This window comes from Dermacentor silvarum, chromosome 4 (genome assembly GCF_013339745.2).
Source record: "Dermacentor silvarum isolate Dsil-2018 chromosome 4, BIME_Dsil_1.4, whole genome shotgun sequence".
NCBI lineage: Eukaryota > Metazoa > Arthropoda > Arachnida > Ixodida > Ixodidae > Dermacentor > Dermacentor silvarum.
The window spans coordinates 171,170,518-171,195,487 of record NC_051157.2 but is presented as its reverse complement, the minus strand read 5'-3'; the positions used below and the strand labels follow the sequence as shown (position 1 = coordinate 171,195,487).

At 47.3% G+C, this 24,970-nt stretch overlaps 1 protein-coding gene and 2 long non-coding RNA genes across 4 annotated transcripts in view; 1 reads left to right on the top strand and 2 right to left on the bottom strand.

The window, feature by feature from the left end:
* Positions 1 to 24,970, top strand: part of LOC119450772 (long-chain-fatty-acid--CoA ligase) — a 288,333-nt gene that overhangs the window by 160,247 nt on the left and 103,116 nt on the right. The window lies entirely within an intron of this gene.
* LOC125944844 (uncharacterized) overlaps positions 1 to 24,970 on the bottom strand; it is a 216,943-nt gene that overhangs the window by 103,090 nt on the left and 88,883 nt on the right. The gene's annotated exons all lie outside the window — the stretch shown is intronic.
* On the bottom strand, positions 12,674 to 17,396 carry LOC125944845 (uncharacterized). The gene is made up of 3 exons (XR_007466549.1): positions 17,321 to 17,396; positions 12,825 to 12,915; positions 12,674 to 12,777 (listed from the first exon to the last, which is right to left on the bottom strand). It is a non-coding gene; the product is annotated as an uncharacterized LOC125944845 (long non-coding RNA).

The following is a 24,970-nucleotide window of genomic DNA, read 5'->3' as shown; positions in this document are numbered from 1 at the left end:
CCACCCTAACATAGCGTTAACGTCATCAGTGATGATCACACCATGTCTTTACTAACCGAGACATATTCAACTGTCTCACCCGCTGATGCTAAACGTGTAAGCTGTCTGGTATGATGCAATTCATCGGCATGCTCGTCAAGCAATTCACCTAAGCTGCCATTGGTGCTAGTGCAGAGCACACTTTCGCAATTTCTGCAAGGGCAGTGGTGGCTGAGTATGTGGCTTTCGTAGTAAAAAATGAAATCCGCCAACAGGGACGCCTAAATTTCTTCGTTGTAGAAGTTGACAATTCATATGAAAGACAGGATTTTGGCAAGGACAATCTCTTGTTATGGAAGCCATTTCGCAGTATAGGAGTTCGGCTGTATACACAATACTTCAACAATGCAAAAGGATGAATAAGGAAGCTTTACCTGTGACTATCCGGCATAACTTCAGATTTATGAATGCCCTCTTCCCCTTCCTGCCATGAAGGTTGTAAAGCACTTGGACGGGGTGCGCCATTACAGTCTTCATGGCATTCGATGCCACCTCGCGCAACGACTTCCCTCCTATTTGCAGGAGGTGCTTGCGCTGCAAAAGACAAAAATTGCCAGAGATTTGGAAATGAGCATTATATGTGGCAATGTTTTCAAGTTGAAAAATCTACCCAATACTACCAGAATATAATTTATTGCCAAGTGAAGTGAATGTTTAGCTGAGTGCAAAGCAAAACATTTTTGCTGGAAGAGGTTTGTGATGCAATGCCCTTTAATTGTAAATGTGCTCCACAACGCCTAAGCGTTATTGGAAGAAACACACACACGAAGTGCATCAGGTCTTGTCTGTTCTGTGCATTTCATGTTTGTGTTTCATAACCCTTAGCACAGTAACTATGTTTCATAGTAACTACCTCTCCAAGCTTTCACTATCATTTGTAAGCGCACCAATTCTACTTCCATACAAATTCCCAATGCATAATTAGGGGATGTGACATTAGAGTGCAGGAAAGTCAGATCTACGTATGTGTGGCACAAAACAGCTTAAAGGCATACCGACATGATATTTTCAGACCTTCACTTTTTGCGTTAAAGGGACTGACAACCAGTTTTCAAAGACCTAGTTTTGTGGTAACCAAAAGTTAACCCTCAGCAATGTTTTCACCTGCAGCTTCGCAAATTGTGAAAGCAGCCTATCATTCTGCTTTCACAGGAGTAAGTGCAACTGCAGTTAACTGCGTACATTTTGGCCTTTTCAACCACTTTTGAAAATATAAAGCTGGTACAATAAGTTTGCATTGTCGTACAGACCTTCTTACAATTGTACAGCGTTTTCCCCCCAAATACACACCTACATCATGGCTGCCTGGCCCCCGTTATCATTATTCTGTCGATAGACTTACCAAGCCAACTCATTGAAAACAAAGGCAGTGTCACTTTCACTACAAACGAAGGCTTAACAGCATATTGTAAGGCAAAAAAGAAGTAACAAAAAAATATGGACTGCATTTCAATACTAATAAAAATACCATGAACCCCATAAAATAATAGAAAGCCATGTGATAGGTCTCTTATTCATGGTAAATAAGGAACAGTGTCCTGAAAGCATAGGGAGACGTAGACACACCACAAGTGCGTACTTTCAACTGGTAAGTTTATTGAATGAACGAGTTTATGAACTGTTGAACTGCGCATGCATCTGGAAGGCAGTGAACAATTTATGACATGCACTCGTGGTTAGATAAGGTGATACTAAACAATAACGAATTAACAAAAATAAAAACCATCGCGCTGCTCCGCTGTCGATTTGCGTGGTCTAAAAAGGAAATTTCTTCTTGGAAGACTATTGCAGGCTGACTAATGCAACCTGATCCTGCTTTCTGTATTCTATAGGCCTCGCAAATGTCATGCGTCAATTGGTCTGTGTGGCGAAAAAGAATCTCGGTCCGAGATAATTCTGCAGTGCACCCGCAGTCATGGCAATGCATTGCGAAATGCGAGGCGCAAACAGTGCATTTTGGTGCTCCCTGAGGTGCACGTTTACACACCGCCCCGATTGTCCCACGTACACTCGGCCACAGGTGAGGGGGATGCTGTACACGATTGCAGTGGCGCAAGGCACACACATGTTAGTGTGCCTTACAGGGCAGACGCTACCTACTTTCTTTCTGGCTGAAAAGAACAAAACAAATCTATGCCATGCCACGATCCCCCCCCCCCCTTCAACCTGTGCGAACGCTAGTGGATGTATGGCTAACGGCTTGCTTCTTGGTGCCGCACCTTTACTCTCCAAACTTTACTCTTCGCACAAGCTTTCCACAAGACACCAATAGCATGCTGTCTTGTGGAAAGTTCGTGCAAGAATTGAAGCATGCTATGGACACTAGCGTTCGCACAGGTTGAAACAAAAAAAAAGGTGTGGGGGGGGGGGGGGATCGTGGCATGGCATATATTTTTTTTCAGCCAGAAAGAAAGTGGGTAGCATCTGCGCAGCAGTTACAAAATGTGTAGAGGGAGAAAGGTGCAAATGAAAAACAAAAATGTCTGCCCTGTAAGGCACACTAATATGCGTGTGCCTTGCACCACTGCAATCGTATACAGCATCCCTCCCACCTGTGGTCGAGTGTACGTGGGACACTCAGGGCGGTGTGTAAACGTGCGCCTCGTGGAGCACCAAAATGCACTGTTTGCGCCTCGCATTTGGCAATTCGGGTGCACTGCAGAATTTTCTTGAACCGAGATTCTTTTTCGCCACACAGACCAATTGACACATGAAATTTGCGAGGCCTATAGAATACAGAAAGCAGGACCAGGTTGCATTAGTCAGCCTACAATAGTCTTCCAAGAAAGAGAAATTTCCTTTTTAGACCACGCAGTGTGATGGCTTTTATTTTTTTAATTCATTATTGTTTGTTTCACCTGATCTAACCACGAGTGCATGCACAGTTCAAGTGTTCATAAACTCGTTCATTCAATAAGTTTTCCAGTTGAAAGTCAGCACTTGTTGTGTGTGAACTCTCCCTTCGTCTACGTTTTCAGTGCGCTGTTCCTTATTTACCATGAATCAATACCAAGTTCCAGTTTTCCCTCCTCTTCGGGCCACTTATGCACCTTCATGTTTTTGCCATGTGGAGCGCCAAGGGTCATTTTTTGCAACTTTTGGGGAAGAATTAAAAATATAAATCCATATTTAATGAGAACAACATGGCTTATTTTAACCAGTAGGACAGGTGATTTTTCCACAAGCGGTTTTCTCAATTCAGGTTCTGAGCAGTTGTGTGTCCCTTTACGTAAAGTTGCCGGACTCTAAAACCCCAGAAATATACTGGCAAACCCCAGAGTGCACTAAATACCTAATTTATACTATTTTTCTACAGCCAAGTTTCGTTTAGATTTCTCCCTCTCATAATATCATGGCACAGAAGGCAACCACGTAAGACATCGGAAGGTTTGACACTTGCTTCGACTTGCTTGTCGAAAGGATGTTTCGGCTTCTATACAGAAGCCTTGTTCACTGACTATTATTGATTTCATTTAGCTACAACAGGCATACAGCCAACCACTATGTCAGTGAACAAGGTTTCATGGGGAAGGCAGAACATATAACCCCTTCAACAACACTATTTTGGTCTGCATTACATTTATTATGAGTTTAAACTCGCTGGGAAAAAGCATGTCAAAAAACAAAACAGATGGCAACCAAGGTGAAAAAACATAAAACAATGCTATTTCCCCTTCACGGGGGCCGTGTTCTCTCTATGGCCAGCATCTGTTTTTGCCATGAATGTTCAATGCAATGGTTCGAGCTGTTCACAATTTGACTGACTTTCCCAACTCTTGTCATTTAGGCATGGAAAATGGGGCACCCCTATTACAATACCGTACTTACTCGCATAATCAATGCACTTTTTTTTCCTTGAAAATATTGTCACGTAGTAGTGACGGTAGAGAAAACAGTCACAAAACTGTGTATGACGAAACTGGTTGTTTATTGGGCGAACCTGTGCCCACAAAAGCAAGCTACACTCAAAGCACAACGATAGCGGCGAACACAGTCGGCGATCGTCGAAAATCTGATCAGCGGCGAAACGCGTCGGCTTTTATACCTGAGTCATCGAAGGTTCCAGATTAATCCCTGATGCCCGCGTGTCTTCCAGAAAGTTCTAGACAATTCGCGTCGCTCATACAATCAGATTACATGGGCGTCGGTGACCACAGACGACGGATAGAAGCATTGATAACGTCCGAGAAGCTTCCAATGCAGGCGCGTCCTGCGCCGAGCGATAACGTTTAACATTTGTCAGCCAATGTTGAAAGCGGCTACCGGTGAAAGATAAACATGTGTACGTGTCAATACCCTCCCCTTAAAAAGCATCGTCCCGATGCTACAAACACGAAAGCGAAAACAAAACCATGCGTAATAAACAAAATAACAAAAAACAATAACAAGTAACAAAGTACCTAAGTTTGTCAGCGGGCGTAGAAAGGCTTAAGACGCACCACGTGGATGACTTCAGGTCGTGCCCGGCGCCGCTGTGATTGCGAAATGCCGTCTGGCACGACCTCATAGTCCAGTGCGCCAATACGTCGGGTGATCTTATATGGTCCGAAATAGCGACGTAATAGCTTCTCGCTAAGTCCTCGTCGGCGTATCGGAGTCCAGACCCAAACACGGTCACCGGGCTGGTACTCGACGTAGCGTCGTCGAAGGTTGTAGTGTCGGCTGTCGGTCCTCTGCTGGTTCTTGATACGCAGGCGGGCGAGCTGTCGACCTTCTTCGGCACGCTGCAAATAGGTGGCAACGTCGAGATTTTCTTCGTCGGTGACGTCCGGTAGCATGGCGTCAAGCGTCGTTGCCGGGTTCCTTCCGTAGACCAGGTTGAACGGCGCCATGTGCGTCGTTTCTTGCACGGCCGTGTTGTATGCGAAGGTCACGTACGGAAGGATGGCATCCCACGTCTTGTGTTCGACGTCGACGTACATTGCCAGCATGTCGGCGATGGTCTTATTTAGGCGCTCGGTGAGGCCATTCGTCTGCGGGTGGTAGGCGGTGGTCCGGCGATGGCTTGTGTGTCTGTATCGCAGGATGGCTTGAGTTATTTCTGCCGTAAAGGCAGTACCTCTGTCGGTGATGAGGACTTCTGGGGCACCGTGACGCAGGAGGATGTTCTCAACGAAGAATCGGGCTACCTCGGCAGCACTGCCGTGGGCAAGGCTTTTGTTTCGGCGTAGCGGGTGAGGTAGTCCGTAGCTACGACGATCCATTTATTCCCGGACGTCGACGTCGGAAAAGGCCCCAGTAAGTCCATCCCAATCTGCTGGAACGGTCGGCGAGGTGGCTCGATCGGCTGTAGAAGTCCGGCTGGCTTTGTCGGCGGTGTTTTGCGTCGCTGACAGTCTCGGCATGTCCTTACGTAATGGGCGACGTCGGCAGAGAGGCGAGGCCAGTAGTATTTTTCTTGTATCCTTGCGAGCGTGCGGGAAAAACCGAAGTGTCCAGCCGTTGGGTCGTCATGGAGAGCTTGCAGAACCTCTGGACGCAATGCTGAGGGTACCACGAGGAGGTAGTTGGCTCGGAGAGGCGAGAAGTTCTTCTTTAGGAGAATGTCGTTTTGCAAGAAAAACGACGCCAATCCTCGCCTGAACACCTTCGGCACAGTGACGGTCTTGCCTTCCAGGTAATCTACAAGGTTCCTTAGTTCCGGGTCGGCTCGCTGTTGTTCGGCGAATTCGTCGGCACTGATGGGTCCCAAGAAAGTGTCGTCATCCTGGTCATCCTGTGGCGGCGGTTCGACGGGGGCGCGAGACAAGCAGTCGGCGTCAGAGTGCTTTCGCCCGGACTTGTAAACGACGGTGATGTCGAATTCTTGAAGTCTCAGACTCCATCGTGCGAGGCGACCTGAAGGATCCTTCAAGTTAGCTAGCCAACACAAGGCGTGGTGGTCGCTCACAACTTTAAAGGGCCTGCCATAGAGGTAGGGGCGAAACTTTGATGTAGCCCAGATGATGGCGAGGCACTCCTTTTCTGTTGTGGAATAATTTGCTTCCGCCTTCGATAGCGACCGGCTAGCGTAACTTACAACCCTTTCTAGTCCATCAGTCCTCTGCACAAGCACGGCGCCGAGTCCTACGCCGCTTGCGTCGGTGTGGACTTCGGTATCGGCATTTTCGTCGAAATGCGCAAGGATGGGCGGCGATTGTAGGCGTCGCTTCAGTTCTTCAAATGCTTCGATTTGCGGCATCTCCCACTTGAATTCGACGTCGGCCTTCGTGAGGTACGTCAGTGGCTCGGCGATCCGTGAAAAATCCTTGACGAAGCGCCTGTAATAGGCGCACAGTCCCAGAAATCTACGCACTGCCTTCTTGTCAGCGGGCAGAGGAAAGTTGGAGATGGCCGCAGTTTTCTGAGGGTCGGGGCGCACTCCAGACTTGTTGATGACGTGGCCCAAAAACAAGAGCTCCTCATATGCGAAGCGGCACTTTTCTGGCTTTAACGTGAGTCCGGAGGTTTTGATTGCTTGAAGAACTGTTTCAAGGCGCCGCAGGTGTTCTTCGAAGCTTGAGGCAAACACAACGACGTCGTCCAAATAGACGAGGCAAGTCTGCCACTTCAAGCCTGCCAGTACTGTATCCATGACGCGTTGGAAAGTCGCAGGTGCCGAGCAAAGACCAAACGGCATGACCTTGAACTCGAACAGTCCGTCTGGTGTTATAAAGGCCGTCTTCTCCCGGTCCCTCTCGTCGACTTCGATTTGCCAGTAGCCGGTTTTGAGGTCCATCGACGAAAAATACTTTGCGTTGTATAGTCGATCCAAGGCGTCGTCAATCCGTGGAAGGGGGTATACGTCCTTCTTCGTGACCTTGTTGAGGCGACGATAATCGACGCAGAAACGTAGGGTTCCATCCTTCTTCTTCACTAACACCACGGGGGACGCCCACGGACTCTTGGACGGCTGGATGATGTCGTCGCGTAGCATTTCGTCGACTTGTTGCCTTATGGCCTCGCGTTCGCGTGCCGAAACTCGGTACGGGCTCTGACGCAGTGGGCGGACATTTTCGTCGGTTATGATTCGGTGCTTGGCGACAGGGGTTTGTCGAACTTTTGACGACGACGAGAAGCAATCCTTGTATTGCAGGAGCAGAGCTTTTAGTTGTTCTTTCTTATGCCTGGGAAGGTTCTGATTAACGTTGAAAGTTGCTTCAGGTATTATAGTCGTCGTTGCGGGTGCACTGGAATCCGTGAAGGCGAAAGCACTGCTGGCTTGTACTATTTCGTCGATGTAGGCAACCGTGGTGCCTTTGTTAATGTGCTTGTATTCGGGGCTGAAGTTCGTGAGCATCACCGTTGCTTTCCCTGCACGTAGCTCAGCTATGCCTCTAGCGACGCAAATTTCACGGTACAGCAGTAAGTGATGATCGCCCTCGATGACGCCCTCCATGTCTGCAGGCACTTCCGTACCGACGGAAATCATTACGCTGGAGTGAGGCGGAACGGTGACTTGTTCTTCAAGCACATTCAAGGCATGGTAACTGATGCGTGTATCCGGCGGTATCGCTTTGTGTGTTGAAAGCGTTATCGACTTGGACCTTAAGTCGATGACTGTACCATGTTGGTGTAGAAAGTCCATGCCTAGGATGACGTCCCTGGAGCAGTGCTGCAGGATTACGAAGCTCGCCGGGTAAGTGCGGTTGTTTACCGTGACTCGCGCTGTGCAGATTCCAGCCGGCGTTATTAGGTGACCTCCCGCTGTCCGTATATCGGGTCCTTGCCAGGCCGTCTGCACCTTCTTTAACTTGGCGGCGAACGCGCCACTGAAAACTGAATAGTCGGCGCCAGTGTCGACGAGAGCGGTGACGTTATGACCATCGATGAGCACGTCTAGATCGGTAGACCGGCGTCTGGCGTTGCGGTTAATTCGTGGCGTCGGATCACGGCTGCGTCGGCTTGCTCTGCTGCTGCTACGTCGCGTCGGAAGGTCCTCGTTCGGCGGCGATGTGCTGTCAAGGCTGTTGCTAGGCGGCGTGCTGATATCTCGTCGTGATGATTCGCGAATCGTCGTCGTCGTCGGCGGCGGAGGATCTTCGGCATTGCGTCGTACAGCAACCGCACCTCCATCGGTTGCTGCTTTTAGTTTCCCGGGTATGGGCTGGGAGATCGGCCCCGGGTTGGGCCGGCATACAGGCGGCGATGCGGCGAGATGTAGCGGCCTGGTGACGGCGAGCGTGAGGGCCGTCGTGGTTGCCACTGGGCTCCGGCAAGGTAGTCGGCGATGTCACGTGGTCGCTCGCCAAGCTGTGGACGTGGCGCGTTGACAGCGAACCCTCGTAGGCCCATCTCGCGGTATGGGCATCGGCGGAAGACATGCCCGGCTTCCCCGCAGTGATAGCAGAGCGGGCGGTGGTCGGGGGCGCGCCAAATGTCCGTCTTCCGCTGGGAGCTGCGCTGGGCGACGGGCGGGCGTGCTGGCGGCGGCGGCGGTGGACGACGGAACTGCGGCGTTACGGGGCCCTGGCGCGAGCGCGGAGGGGGGCCTTGACGACGGGCGACGGCGGCGTAGGTCATCGCTTGCGGCTGTGGTTGAGGCGATACCGGAACTTCTGGCACTTCTAGTGATCGCTGAACCTCTTCTTTAACTATGTCAGCGATTGAAGTCACCTGAGGATGCGATCTTGGGAATAATTTCTGTAGTTCTTCCCGTACAACCGCTCTGATCGTCTCGTGCAGGTCGTCGGCGCCTAGAGCTTGAGCTTCGGCGTAGTTTGTCAGTGCACGGCGGTTGTATTGCCTGGCTCGCATTTCAAGGGTCTTCTCGATGGTTGTGGCCTCCGAAACAAATTCTGCCACAGTCTTGGGCGGGTTGCGCATCAATCCAGTGAATAGATGCTCTTTGACGCCCCGCATCAAGAACCGAACTTTCTTTTCCTCTGACATATCGGGGTCGGCGTGGCGGAAGAGGCGAGTCATCTCCTCCGTGAAGATTGCGATGTTCTCGTTCGGCAATTGCACTCTGGTTTCTAATAAAACTTCGGCCCTTTCTTTTCGCACGACATTCGTGAAAGTCCTCATGAAGTTCTCACGAAATAGGTCCCACGTCACCAGGGTGGTCTCTCTGTTCTCAAACCAGGTCCGAGCAGCATCATCTAATGAAAAATACACATGGCGCAGCTTGTCGTCGTCGCTCCATTTGTTGAACGTCGCGGTCCTCTCGTATGTCTCCAGCCAGGTTTCAGGGTCTTCAGCCGATGATCCACGAAAAGTCGGTGGCTCCCGAGGTTGCTGCAGCAGGATGGGGGACGCTGGTGCTGCCATTTTGGTCGTTGACTTGGCCTTGATTGCAGTGGTCTTTTCGGGAAGAAGTCCGAACTCCGGCACAAGTCCTTGCTGCCTACGGCTAGCTCGCTGGTCCTTGGCGACGTTGGTCTCGTTCTCCGGTTTCGGGCTTGGGTCGCGGCTTTGCGGGGGCGTTCGGTGCATGAACGAACTAGCACCTCCACCAGATGTCACGTAGTAGTGACGGTAGAGAAAACAGTCACAAAACTGTGTATGACGAAACTGGTTGTTTATTGGGCGAACCTGTGCCCACAAAAGCAAGCTACACTCAAAGCACAACGATAGCGGCGAACACAGTCGGCGATCGTCGAAAATCTGATCAGCGGCGAAACGCGTCGGCTTTTATACCTGAGTCACCGAAGGTTCCAGATTAATCCCTGATGCCCGCGTGTCTTCCAGAAAGTTCTAGACAATTCGCGTCGCTCATACAATCAGATTACATGGGCGTCGGTGACCACAGACGACGGATAGAAGCATCGATAACGTCCGAGAAGCTTCCAATGCAGGCGCGTCCTGCGCCGAGCGATAACGTTTAACATTTGTCAGCCAATGTTGAAAGCGGCTACCGGTGAAAGATAAACATGTGTACGTGTCAATATGCGCAAAGTTGGGGGGGGGGTGCGTTTATTATGCAGGGTAAAATTTTGAACGACTTGTTTTTCCGCGGCCACCCTCTAAAGAAAGCCGCCGTTTCGTCCGAAAGGCGAACCATCGATTGCGATAGCAATTGCGCAGAGAGCTATACAAAGTAAGGATAGTAGTTGTATCGCCCGTATTAACTTCCAAAGTAATTTAACCAGCATGGTGTCAGCGCACACAGGCCAACATGAACCATTCACACTCGATGACCGCGGACACTCACTGTCGAAATGCTGGTGTGAGGAAGCGCTGCAGCAACAGCGAGCGAAGTGACCTTCATGCCGTGTATCGCTTCAACGCAAACTGAGCGGCGATAACTGAGTACGCTCAAAAGTATAAGCTGCCGTCGCACCTTGACTCAGCCTCCGACGCAGATCGTTTTCAAGATAGGGCACGCGCAGCCGTGCAATGTGCAGTTGCCGTGCCGTGCCGCCTCCCTCCCAGCGGCGCCATGCACACGACGAAATACGGCGCGTTTCCTACTTGCTTTCTTCCCTCGAACACGGGATAGAGCCGCGATCATTGGCGCCGACTTCAAAAATGCACCTGGAGTGTCCATATGATTGCTACCGCAATAAAAGTAGGAGACACGTACAATTCGGCGTCCAATACAATCGTACCCACCAAATGCCATATCGGATGCCGAATCGTACTGTGTCTCCTACTTCACGGCAGCAAGTTCAGGGTGCGTTTATTACGTGGGAGAAAAAAAAATGAAATTTTGACGACGAAAGTTGAGGGTGCGTTCCTTATGCGAGCGCGTCCATTACACAAGTAAATACGGTATTTCATTTATTCAATCTGAAGGGCATGAATTCTCTTACATAATGTAACATAGTAGCAGATAAAACAAAGCACAGAAAAATCAGAGTAGTGCAATAAAAAGTAACAGGGGCCACAGGGTATGTGGGTTTACATTCTGACAGTACTGTATTTACACGATTGTAAGTCGACTCGAATGTAGGTCGACCCCCCCAAAATTTCATGTCTCAAACAAATTGTGTGTGTGGGGGGGGGGAGGGACAGAAACCACGCGAGTGCATTTCACACAAGGGAAAGTTATTGATGGGGTTGCTAAGACTACTCATCGTCACTAGAGTTGACCTCACTGGTACTGCTGCCGTCATAGCTGCTGCGGTCCCACAGCACGTCGTCATCAAAAGTGAGTCCACACTTCGCGAACGACCGAACCACGACATCGTGCGGTACAGCCCCCCACACAGAGAGGACCCACCCGCACACAGTAGCCAGAGAGGCCAGATTTTCTCGCGCTGAAGCCGCCACGGCCGCACCACACGTTCACTGACTCCAGACTTGCGTCCCGCTGCGCAGTTGTTAGTTTCCTCAACATGGAGGATAGCAGCCCGTTTGAACTCTGCTGAGAACGAGCGCCCAAAGTTCTTGGCACTCATGACAGGCGCGCCGATTCAGCACAACAGCAGAAGTGACAGATGCGCGCGGCAGTCGAAAACAATCGTATCTCAAAGAAAAGCTCTTCCGCCAACTACCAATACACCCCTAACGGCGGCTCTTCCACCAGCTACCAATACCCCCAAACGACGGCTCTTCCGCCATCTACCAATACCCCCTAAACGGCGGCTCTTCCATGATCGATGCTCCCACAAGAGCCGTGCGCTCGTGGTGCGCGCAATCAAAATGTATGCAATACAGTAAATTATTACGCTACGCTTCTACCGTAACCATAAAAACGTAGGTGCAAAGTTGTAACCACGCCGTAGCACCCCTGATTTCTTATTTCTCTTGCCGTTACTAGCGGTACACGGTTCGGTTTCGATTCTAAGTCGACCCCCCATCATTGGATTGCCAAATCTGAAAAATGGGTCTACCTACAATCGTGTAAATACGGTAATTGCTAGTGCTCTAGAAAATGCTTTGAACCATTGTATGAAACTGGATTGTTTAGGAGTTTGTTTTATGAGCTTGTAGCACAAGAAAAAATGTTAGTGCTGATGAGGCAAAATTTTGCCTGATGAGGCAAAATGATGAGGCGATTCGACAACAGGTACACTAGACTAGCTGCAAATGTGGTTTTCATTACATATCTAATTGCAATGCAGTTTTCAAACTCTATTATTTAGAAAACAAAACTGTAGCTTAAAATGAGGTAAATACAGTATATACAGAACATCATAGCACCCCTTTTTCCTGTACTGTGTCCCACTTGTTTGCACTGCTATTTATCATTCACGATGTGCCAACTCGTCCAACAAAAAGAATTTATTTACAAGTGCTCTGCATTGTGTCCTTCTATAGAAAGCTGCCATAGTTTGCATTTTATATCAGCAATGGATGTTTTTTAACTTAACGACTTACTCCTGCTTCATGAATGTATCTCTACGGAGAGCTGTTGGAAATCACCGATTCAGCAAGCCACTACGGTAGCTCAGTGCCTATGGCGTTGCAGTGCTGAGCTCGAGATCAAACATTTGATTCTGGCAGTCATGGTCACATTTGGATGAGGCCTCATTTCAAGAACACTAGTGTACGATTAGATTTAGATGCATGTTAAGGAAACTGAGGTCCACTCCATATATGTCATTAGAAACTATACAGCAGGGAACAAATTATTTCCATGAACTCTTTAGTGTGTGCTATGCAAAGTTCCTTCACATAGAACCCACAGCATGTTTCATGAAACAGCACAGAACTTCCACATGTTACATGTCCTTATAATTAAAAATAAAAGGGCAGTACAAACCAAGGTGGCAGCGACAGCCTCATCCCGCACGGCTGCCTCTAATTCTTCAATATTGTCGGCAGGTAGCCGAGGAAGAACTGGAGGCACTGTCGACAAGGCAGGCTGAGACACTGCCCGGGTCTTGTCGAGAGGCTCAGTTTCATCCAGCCTCTCAGACACGACCCGTACCTCATGCATCAGCTGCTGCAGCTCATGCAGGACGTCCCTGTTCTGCTGCCCCACCTCCAACTGCACCCGCAGCAGCACCGCTGAAGCACAAAAATATTTACATCACAGCAGAAACGGTACATTTATGTCATATTTGGTTGTTTCAGAGCACTCTGGTAAAGTATCAGGATTTGTACAGGTCTCGGTGACAAAAATTCATAGGTATTTAAAGACTTTCAAGGGTGCTTCCAGCTATATAAGGAGAGGTGGAACCATTGTATTGTGTCTAATGGGGAGTACTGTATTTCCCGGTCTATAAGTCGCATCTTTGTATAAGACTCACCCCCTCAAACCGGCAGCTTTTCCAGAAAAAACGTAAATAAGTCACCCCGGTGTATAACACGCACCGCTTCGTTCGGTAAGCGATTAAAAAACAAAAATTGTGACGTTTCTTTCCGTAAACGTGGGTCACCCGCAAGCGTAAGGGTGCTTCTAGTTCACTGTAGTAACGGTATCACATATTTCCGCTCCAGGCGCATTTCTGCCGTCGTGGTTGCCACGATGTTCCGTATAAAGTCCAAGGGCGATAACATCGTCCCCGTGCGCCATACTCTGTATGTGCGAGTGAAAGCGTCCGACGGTGAGCCGAATCGCGCACAAGGGAGGAAAGCGGGAAGGCGGTTTGTACGCTGGTAGGGGGGTGGCGGTTTGTACGCTGGTAGCAACTGCGTAGTTTGCATAGCGGCGCGCGGTGTATCTTGACAGCAATTTGCAGATGCGACAAATTCGGGGTCAGCCGACACACGGTCGACCTGCCGCCGCTTGCATTGCTGCTCCGTCCTCATCGCACGGCGCTCAGGAACTCGATCACGAGAAGAACTTGGCACCTCGATAGCGCGCACAGAACACGCAGCAATTAAGTCAACCAGCGCGCTTCGCGTGGCCATAACATCGAATGCATTTTTGACGGCATTTTTCCCGAAAAAAAAAGACTTACATAAGTCGCACCGTTCTATAAGACGCACCGACGAAAAATTCTGAAAAAAAAACGCGTCTTATACACCGGAAAGTACGGTACTTTGAAGGTGACCACAATATGTCCGAAAGCTAGCAAAATTATTTCTTTAAAACATATGGCAAGAACTTTTGAGACAGACCTTGTACATCCTTGCGTCATCATTTTTGATTAAGCATCTCAAGATTGGAAAAAAATTGCCTGCAGAAACTTTGCACCATACCTGTGGCACTTATGATAGCCATTGAACATGTTCTCTTCATAAAATAAATGATGCAAGAGAGACATTTCAAATAATGTAGCAATTTGAAAGCCTAGAGCTTTTTTGTGATGAATGATACAGGTAACAGTTCTGTCATACGTTTAGGTGTCAAGAATGAACTGCAGAATGAAAGCAACCTCGAAGTTATTCGACTTTTATGAGCTGTGTAAAAATGTAAAGAGACTCGCACATCATCTCCTCAGAACCTTCCCTTTGTGGTGGCTCCAAAGGAGATGTGCCGGTGGCGCTTTCCCCAGCTGGTACCCTTGCAGGGCATGGTGAAGATAGGGCAGAGTAGCAGCAATCCACAATTAGTGCCAGCATAACCGAGCAACAAACCGCCATTTCTAATCGACCATTATATAAACAAGAAGACCCCAGCCCAAGATTGGTTGCAAGAAACCATGCGGACACACATTTTCTCAGTTTGTATATCACTTAAATTTTGTACAATTACATACATTCTGCTTAGTTTTGGCATAATGTGTAGTAGTGAAGTGGCCCTTGCAACTTTAGCTTAATAAATGAAGCATACAACCAGTATGAAATATACCACTAGAAGTGTGATTATCCACGCAATGACCATGCGTAATACACGCTGCAATAGAAGTGCCATTTCCCTCCTTAAAAGTTTTGTATAAACATCACAGTGGCCGAATGCAGATAGGAAACACCACGCACGCATAGAAAATTGGGCTATATGTTGTCTCAGTGCAGTTCTTGAAAACTTGATAAATATGTTCAAATTTTCCACTAAATGTAATATTGAGAACACTAACTACTCTAGAAATGGCGTTACATACAATATGGTGAGATATTAAAGGAAAGTTACTTGAGAACTTCTAAGTTCTATACAGTGATCTGGTGGTAGAGATCAGGGTGGTAGAAAACAGGGTACTCGGTTAGGGTAGGCTGTCAACCTAATGTACAATACAACCCAAAAGGCGTACCAAAGAGTTTGTGTTTTTGGGGCTGGCTCCTTCTCAAACACACTATTAAATTCACCTTCCAAACTTGCGTGTGACTAAGGATCACACATCAGCATACGATGGGCCATTCTTCAGATCATAGAAACTCTCTAAACTTCTTGCGAACATTTCAAACTTGAACTTGCCTTCCTGGAAGAGTTCTAGCACATAGCCTCTTTGATAATTACTTTTAAAGGGGCCCTGGGAGCCCTTTTCCAAGATTCGAGAAACACATTCCGCTGTTGAGTGCAGCGTTTTTCCAAGGAATACAATTTTAAAAAATGTTTGAAAAGGCCTCATAAACGAAGGCATTCGGAGCATAATATTTACTTTCCCTATTAACCCACAACTCATTGGCTCTCTTAAGCCGGGGCAGTGCCAGTAGCAATGACAGGCCTATCACACCTCACCTTTATTTTTTCGAAGGAAACTTATGGTAACTATTCAAGATGGGTATCAGACAAAACTTTTAAGAATGATAAGGGAGTGGCGATGCATTGGCAATTGTCGATTACCCACGTGCTAATTCTCTGACAGGGTATAAACACAAGTAATTTGTCAAAAGAATTGACCACATAATGCCTACTGGAAGCTAGCCAGCAGTTAAAAAAATGGTGAGGAGCAGCCCTCTGGAAAGCTATCGTAAGACTGCTTCTCAGCTCCTCCCGCTACATGTAGAATGTGTTTGCTTGCCAAGATCAAGGGGTGGTTCAGTGCTGCTTTAATGCACAAATAGCAAGAAGGTCTCGGTATATTATTGCGATAGCAATTATATGGACACTCAAAAGCAGATTTCTGCCGTCGGCGTCACCGTCGCCGTCGCCGTGAGGTTCCGTATGACGTCAATGGAGATGAAATAGTCGCCGCGCGCCGAACGCTGTATGTGCGAGTGAAAGGGCGCGAGGGGCGCGCGCTTTCACGGGGAGTGAACACACGGCGGAGAACAAACGTGCGTTCTGCGCCGTGCTCCCTTAAGGGCTGGAGAAGTAGGCGTCTCTTTCCTCCTTTACAATCACCATATATGTAGAGCAAACGCGCCTTCTTCCGACACGTGAGAGGCCGTTGGGGAGGGGGGGAGGGGGAGGGAAGGGAGGCGACGTTTAGCTGCGGCACCAAGTGCCTGTTTATATCAGAGGCTCCGGCAACAGTCACCAACGCCACACGCATTTTGAGCGAACGCGCGCAAAACGCCGACGGCGTCGACAACAGTTCTGCGTGTTGCCGGTGCTGCTGCATGTCCAAGTTTATACTGCTGATAAAGCTAATATCATTACTCCATATAGCTCTCTACAAATATGCTATCGCAGTTGATGCTTCGCCTTTCAGGTTAAACTGGGACAACTTTTTTTTCAGTGCCATCTGTTTTTAGAAATTCATTGCTCAGATAGGCCAAAACAAATGCCGATTTGTGCATATTGATCTGTACAGCAACGCATGCACAAGCTTTCCAGCCACATGCAAAATAAAAGTGCTACTACAGCCTACTTCCTAAGCGGACTCCAGCATATTCGATTCCATTCAAAGTTGAAGCCTATAGATTTCAATGGGATCAACTTTTGTTATACCAATCCTAAAATTAATTCAAACTTAGCTGGTCATCGCACACATGTTCAACCCTAATGGTGACCGCATTAGTTTCGAGAATCCTAAAAAGACCAGAGCTGGGCAGTTAAACACACTGAATGGTTATTTTATGGAAAGCTTACGAGGTTCAGGTAGCTCCATTTGAGGTGAAGCAGCACGCCCCTCTTCATCATGGCCAGCTTCAACGCCTAAATAGAACGTTTATGCATGTACATTTATTTTTGAGCCACTATATACTAAATCAACAATTAAGAAATTTTCAAGGCAAAGGTATAGTCATAAAGGAAAAAGTGGGCTGTTTAAGTAGCATGGAGATTTTTAAAAAATGAAAACGAATGCAGCTACTTCTAAAAAAAGTTCTCCAGTAAAAGAAAGAACATTTTGGTCTAATATACTCAACCATACACCACCATTTTTTGGGGACAGATAGAGAGCTATGCAGGAGGCAAGCACATGTCAACACAAGATTATATTAATCTAGAAGTGACTGTATGGTATCCTGGTAACCTTTGTTGCATGCACTTCGACTTGCCACTTTAGCCTGATGCTGTCACCTGCTAGCTTCCTGGTCAGCCCAGTTGGCAGAGCGACTGCTCTGTAAATGTAACCCTGCTCCGAGTTTGCCTTGCCCTTTCACATAAGCATGAGCATTAAAAAACAAAAACACAAGCAATTACCCGACAGCTCCGTGGCGTCCACAGCCGACTCGCATTCCGCCTTCTTGGCCCTCCTCTTTGCCTTGTCATAAGTGCATTTGAACAAAGTAAAAATATTCAAAACAGATTGTAATAGACACTAGAACGACAAGCAACCTGTTAAGCTGTGCAGGCTACATTCAACAGACAAATGTCATGAATAAGATATTTGTGACCTCTGTGAATGCCCACAGCAAACTGCGAAGACATTGTGAACAAGCTGGCACAGCTTTGATGACGTCAAAGTATCAGTGGTACAAGTTAACATAACTCAGGAACTGTACAATGACACTAAAGAATTAGTTTGTCATTGTTTTTATATTGTTTGCAAGTTTTCAGTTTCACCCACCGCCACCAACAGTCAGTGTTATGACACATCAGAGACAGTCAAGCAACTGCAAATCTCAATAAACAATGAACTATTTATTATTACAAGCCCCTTTCAACGCAAAAATGCAGGTTGCATTTGGTATAACTTGAGATGGAAACATTCAAACTGGCCAAAAGGTGCAAGCCTTTTGGTGCACAGTTTTTAAAGTTAGATGTTTAACAAAATATGCAGCCTTCTAAGGCGGTTTTACACCTGCAACATATCAGCCATAAAATGACAACAGTGCTGTTAATATTCAAGCCATTGCTAATTTTACAGATGTAGGCATTGCTAGGCGGGGGAAAATTATGCATAATAATCAAGAGCGAAGGCTTGATTACTTTCCTGTGTGCGCAACAATGGTGCTTGTCAACAATAATTGCAACATTTTCAACAGCTATACAGAGTGCATCATGCACAAACTTTAATTTAAAGAAGAAAAAAAAGGGGGAGGGGGAGCAAACGAACCGTGTTAGTCCTGACCACCGTGGTCTTAAAGGGACACTAAAGAGAAAAGTACTTCTGCATCAGTAAATTACTGTTCAGTATACACAAACAAAACAAAGTGCATGTTCTTTGGAGTTTGGTTGAAAAAGCGCTCGTATTCATGGTGCACGTCATCCAAGTAGCAAAGCAAAGTAATGAGCCAACTTTTTATTTGTTCTAATTGTCAAGATGTTAATTTGGGAGTTGAGCATCATAAGCGACACCAAAACAAGCCGTTTCCAGCGAGGAACGCACTGAATGGTTATTTTATGTAAAGCTTACGAGGTGTGCTTATTTTTTCCAGCAATGAACCCCCCACCCCATGAAACTTGAAAAAGATCATGTGCATGGAATTGCAGGGCCCTGAAACTGTCTTACTGGGTAAGCAAGCTGGCCCTGTCATTGACAATAACATAAATATTCTTTACACAATGCACCAACAGCTCCCCGATATTATGAAATACCAACATAACAGAAATGCACTGCTCCGAGTGGTTAGCCTGCGACGAGCAGTTTACTTTCCCGCGTGCCTCATAATCGGAACTGGTTTTGGCACGTAAAACCCCAGAAAGAAAAGTTAACTTTCCCCGCAGAGACTGTTGGATGGCACGGCAACCTTTTTTTATATATAACTAATTAGGTGCCAAGGGCTAATAAATTACTGGCCATTTCTCAACTGGACTCTGAATAACATGCACTTGGTTTTATTTGTGTAAAATTATCTGTGTATTTTTAAAGCTTGTTAGATAACAGCTGGGACACTATACCATCAGATTTTTTTTTGTTACAGAGGGTAGTGGTCACAGGTACAAGGATTAGGTACAACGCAATGTCATTCCTACTTATCCAATGTTAGCTGTTGCAATAATACGAGAAAAAAGAAGCGTAATAATGCAACACAATAGTAGGTCAAAACAAAAGGAAAGCGTGGTACAGTAATTGGTACATTTAGCATATGAGCACTTAATACAGCCACGAGATGGTGAAAGGGCTGCAACAATACATTGCTGTTACTGCCCTCATAAACTCATAATCTTGAACTTAAACTATTTGAATGAGATGACAATACTACTCTTTTGATTTATTTGGTATATATGAGTTCAAGGTACAAGTTCAACAGTCGGTTAAGGTAGCCGAGCATAAGGTTAGCCGCGATATGTACGTCAAACTTCTACAGGGTGCTGAATAATTTCGCTGCACCTGTTCGAAAAAAGGTTTTGCACTCATCACTGCACTGTTCTTGCTCAAATTTTGCAGAATGATCACATTTTGGGGTCGCCTTCGTTGAGTATGACACTTACCGCAGTTAATTGCCTGGTGTTTTTTAAAAAAAAGTGAGAATCTGCCTTCACTTGTGGGGATGTGACCTGCTGCAACGAGAGCAATAGCATAAACTTGTGTCGCTGCCTGCTGGCAGCTGCAGAAAGCAGCTGGTCAGGGAGGTTTGCCACATGTTCCAGGAGCAGGCAACATGCGGCAAACCTCCCTGACCAGCTGCTTAACGAAACTTAACACCCATGAATTTTGTATACGTAATGAAATGTCGGTCTCACGAAGAACAAAAATCGTCTGTGTGGAAACGCGACTGTCACGAATAAGCAATTGGTGCAAAAGTTAGGTGCAGAACTATTACTACTGACGTAAACCACCTCCTGACTTGCCGAGAAGCGCGTTGACACTGCTGCACATTATCTCATAATTTCTGCCTAAGGAAGCTGGCATGACATCACAATCGCCGAGCGTATAAGGAGCCATTCTTCGCCTAGTCTCCGCGTCGAATACGGGGCACGCTGCAATTGAGAAGTTTGTTTTCTATGCACCGAATCTGTTTTAGAGGTTTTGCTAAAGATCCATTGTGTGCCACAAGCGCTCCGCTATTTACATGCGCCGTTTGATTCATGTGGTCGATCCACTGCATAAGGCTGGAGCTTTTTGTGCAAGCATGCGAAATCGGCGGAAATTAGAGCACGTACCCTTTTGCACGAGGTACAATTAACCTCGTCTCCCATGGAGAGCAAAGCTAGTGGAAGGCGGTGAAAGTTTACGCTAAGTTGTGAACAACACATGGCTGAAGTGAAGTGTTACATGCTGATCTCATATGTGGCACTAACACGCACCACTCGTACGGGACGAACAGGGAGCCATTAGGCCACGCCGAGCACTAAAGAAGTCTCTTAGATTATTTTTCAGGTGCTTTAATGTTCGCATAGAATCCACATGGCTTTGTTTGGCACCACCGCAGCAGTGACGTCGGAATTTCTCGCGAAAACGGCTAATTTATTTCCTGGCCGGAACGGTTGCGTGTAGAGAGAGAGAGAATAAACATCTTTAATGCCTAATGCAGCTTTGGAGAGGCGTCCTCATTCCAGAATGCCTTGAGCTCGGGCCGCGTCCTGGGCCCTCGCAACCAGCCGTTGCTGATCTTCGAGGTCGGAGCTGGCCAAGGCTCTCTCCAAAGCTCGTTGGTGTGGTAAGGGTTCGGAGGATTGCGTGGTGCCTCTCTGCAGCCCCCTACTATGTGCCTGAGGGACCCGGGCTCTGCGCAGAAGCGGCATTGCGTGTAGACTCCGCTGCCCTAAACGATGCAGGAGATGAAGTGCTTGTGGTCGGGTAACACGCGCATAGATCCCCGACAGACCTCATTCAAGATCTATAGTGTAGCTATATCGCGCAAGTCGTGCATGAAATCTACGCCCAGCGTCTTTCTGTGCATCAAAAAAGCGGTCCAGTCAATGCCATTCCGGAGTATATAACATGCGCGCATGATTGAACTCATCTCGAGCGCACGTTGTACGCGACCGATCGCCTAGCCACACGTGCGCTCGCTGCATATTTGGCAGGCGCCATTAACTGCGCAAATACTCGCAAACGACGTTGACCCGTAGATGAGAATGCACATAAGGTACAATCACGACAAGAAAACTCTCGTATGGAAAAAAATGCATACTCACGCACACGTTGACTTCGGTCTCTGCGGTTACCACGTTGCGGAGAAGGCGAAGCTGTCGTCGATGGCGATGGCGCAAATTCCGGGACGAAAGGAGAGTGAGGAATTCGAAAAACCGACACTCTATCTTTTTTTTTTTGCGCCGCCTCTCGAATCGCCAGTACAAAAGTACATTATTATTTCATTAATTACGACGCATGATACGCAATAAAAACAAGCACACCGGGAAGCGCGTTCAAGTCGCGCGGGTCGCACCAGAATCATTGAATGACGAAAACGAAAAAAATTTATACTAATGTTTGTATTAATCCGATCCGCAATCCAGCTTTCCGTGGCTGTAGAGTGTACTAGTGGCTGCTTCGCTATGGTTTGCAGGTGTTGTAGGTGAATCGAACGTACCTTTGACACGTTCGATTCACCTGTATTAACAGCTCATTCGTTTCAGCGGTGCAGCAATGGTGCGGTGGCTAGAAGGGCAATGGCGCCTTTGAACATTATGAGAAACCCGCCGTTCGTTTCAAAATGTACCGGAAAGGTGCAGGGCTGGTTCGCGATTTTGCTGCACCCTTTCTACTGTCGGTGCCGACTTGGTGCAGGCGTGCAGGTCCTAGAATGTACACACCTTATATTCTAATACACTGTGGTACAGGTGCATAGCAGCAGCGCAGCAGACGACACAGCACACATGCACAAGCGCCTTAAAACCCAGCTTACGGGTATCTGCCGTGTCTAGGCAAGCGCGGGTATATTAACGTCTCTGAAGCCGATGACACCAGCAGCTCAAGACCTATTTAACGCACGCCGTGCACATTGGTCGGACAAAACACACACCTGCACCGGGTCTGCACCTCGGCATTCGTTTCGTGTGCCGCGCTGTGCCTGCGCGGCACAAATCGAGCTGCATAATTTCTGACCTTCTCGTGAATCGGTTAGCAAACTGGTTCACAGTGGTGCAGGCTAATCGAACGGGCCTTTAAGAAATCCGTTCGATTGAAGAAGGAAGGAAAAAAAATGTCGCAGTTTCTCCCGAAAGGCGAAGCATCAATGGCGATAGCGCATTAGCAGAGAGCTATTCGGAGTAGGGATAGTGGTTTTATCGGCTGCATAAAGTTGGACAAGTGAATTAACAAGCCTGGTGTCAGCGCGCACAAGCACACATGAATAGATCACACTCGATGACCGCAGACAACCACTGTCAAAACGCTGGCAGCAAGCGCAGCGAGCGAAGGTTCGTGCGGTTTATCGCTTCAACGGAAAACTGAGCAGCCGAATGTATAGCGCATACAAAGGTCAGAGCCGTTTGGAGGTCGCTTGCAAGATACGGCGCGCGCGACAACACCGGCAGCCCGTACCGGCGCAAACATAATAAAGAACCAAGCGCAAAGCGCAAAGTACATGAACGCATTTGTTGGCAGAGTAGAAGCCGCCGCCCCCCCCCCTCCCTCCCGCGCTTCCTTCCCGCTCCTTTCGCGTGGGAGATTGCGTCGCCAGTTTCCCTTGCGCCCGGTTGCAAGACTTTATCGCCATTTGACTTTATACGGAACCTCACGCCGACGGCGACGACGACGGCAGAAATCTGCTTGAAGTGTCCATGTAATTGCTATGGCAATAAAAACTTCCTTCATGGAGGAATAAATTTTTCTTCCTTCAGGAAAAAAATTTTCTTCCTCCATGATTCGATTCGATTCGGCTCATGCGTTGGCAGGTCGGCTGCTCCTTGCTGTGACTGACTGCCCCACGGCACTGCTGCTGTCCACGTTTTCGACTCACCGTCGTCTTGCGTTTTTTGGCACGGGCTACAGCGTTGCGGTTTCGGCATCTGACTCATCCCTCTTGCTCATCATGCCCTCCAAGTGGAGGAAATGTCGAGTCATAAGAAAGGAATACAACAAGATAATGAATGAGCCAGGACTCCCGCAGCTTGTTGGCCTTCCTTGTCTAGCGACAAAGCTGCAAGCTTCACCTCTGCAGACAGTTCTTGTGTAGAGCGACTTTCGCCTCCGAAGCCGGGAACCAGCAGACAATCGCGAAGTTCAATTTCCACGGATGACGGTGATGAGCCTCCGTTCAAACGGTTGAATGAGCGGTCGAGAAGCGAAGCCTTTCTCGACGACGTCTGCACACAAGAAGCTCCTTTCGTAGAATGCCAATCAGATAGTGCAGGTACGTCCTCATGTGAGCACAGTGACTGTGATAGCAGCTCAAGTGACAAAGGACGTCCCCAAGGTAGCGATTCAAGTGATGAGTCTGATGACTTTCTTGCTTCAGACAGCTTCACTGGGCCAGATGAGGGAATAGCCTTCACTTGTAGTCCAACGCTCTCTCATGTACTTTCCGAACAACTGTCTGCAAGTGAAGAGCTTGCTGTAATTGCTTCTAAACATAATATGACGCCTGCATGCATTAACCATGTTCTCGATTTCTGCCGGCGAAGAGGCATCTCTGACCTTCCAAAACATGCTAGGACAGTTTCTAAAACAGAGCGCAAAGCTCAGGTTGAGCAAAATGGTTCATTTGTGCACTTTGGCCTTGCAGGAGGAATTCTTCAAGTGTTGCTGCCGGGGCAAGTAGTTCCAAGTGAACTGAAGCTACAAGGCAACATTGACGGAGTCCGCTCTTTACAAAAGTAGCCAGCTTGCCTTTTGGTTCATTTTGTGCCGCATAAAAATGTGGAGGCATCACCGCCATTTGTTGTCAGTGTATACTGTGGTGCAGGGAAGCGGGCATGTCTGCAGGATTACCTAGAGCCATATGTGCAAGAAGTCTCCGACCTAACCTCTGAGGGGTTAAGCATAGGAGATGTTCATGTTCGGGTGAGCATTGGAGCCATGGTTTGCGAAGCTCCTGCAAGGAGCTACGTCAAATGTATTGTTGGCCACACTGACTATTATGCGTGCGATGCAACCAAAAAGGACAGCACATTGAAAACAGGGTGACATTTCCCAAAGTTCATACAGCAGCACGGACGAATGCATCATTTTGATCTCAAGAGAACAAGCGCCACCATTCTGGTGTTTTGCAGTGATAACTGCCCTGTTTGTGCTAGCTTAATATATTCTCAAAACTGAATCAAATATATTCTCAATTCATTTCTATATTTGGCATGTTTTAAATAGAGCTGCTTTGTTTTAGAAGAGAAACCAGCATAAAATCCAGGAGGAGAGAAGCAAAATAAGTGACAGAACAAGAATTAGACTTGGGGATATTAGTTTATCTTCACAATTCCCAACATGACATTTTTGACACACAAGAGTTCGGTAGCTCAAAATGATGATATAACTGTGGGAAAGTTTGCGAAAATCACGCTAGTGTCTTCGACACACTGAACCATAGTTTAAATTGTAGGTAGCTCAAATGGTCAATTTATAAATAATTACTAAGGTATAAAGACTTTTTTTTCAGGTGGGGGAGGATACAAATGTACTTTCTAGGTGACAAAGTTTAAGTTGTTTCTTAATCTTTTTTATTATTTGTTTGTTTTTGTTTTGTTTTAGCAAAATGGGTTTTAGGCTTTCTAGGGTTATTCAAAGGATATATCGCAACTAAATGTTATGTGTGTGTGTGATCCCTGCAGCCACATCTCACCTTAACAAGGTTCATGCGTTATTATAAATGTCTGCATTCTTTATCAGTAAAAAAAACAGATGTCATGCTTGCATGTCGGGAGCAGTGTTTCTTAAATAGTGCATTTCCAGAAGCTCACTTTCAAGAGTTGTACATGCCTTTCCCATCTGATGCACATCATTAAAACTGGAGGTATAGCTGCATTCACAACAATGAAAGAATAAATGGCCACCTGTGTGCCCATGGGCAGCAAAGAGCAACATTC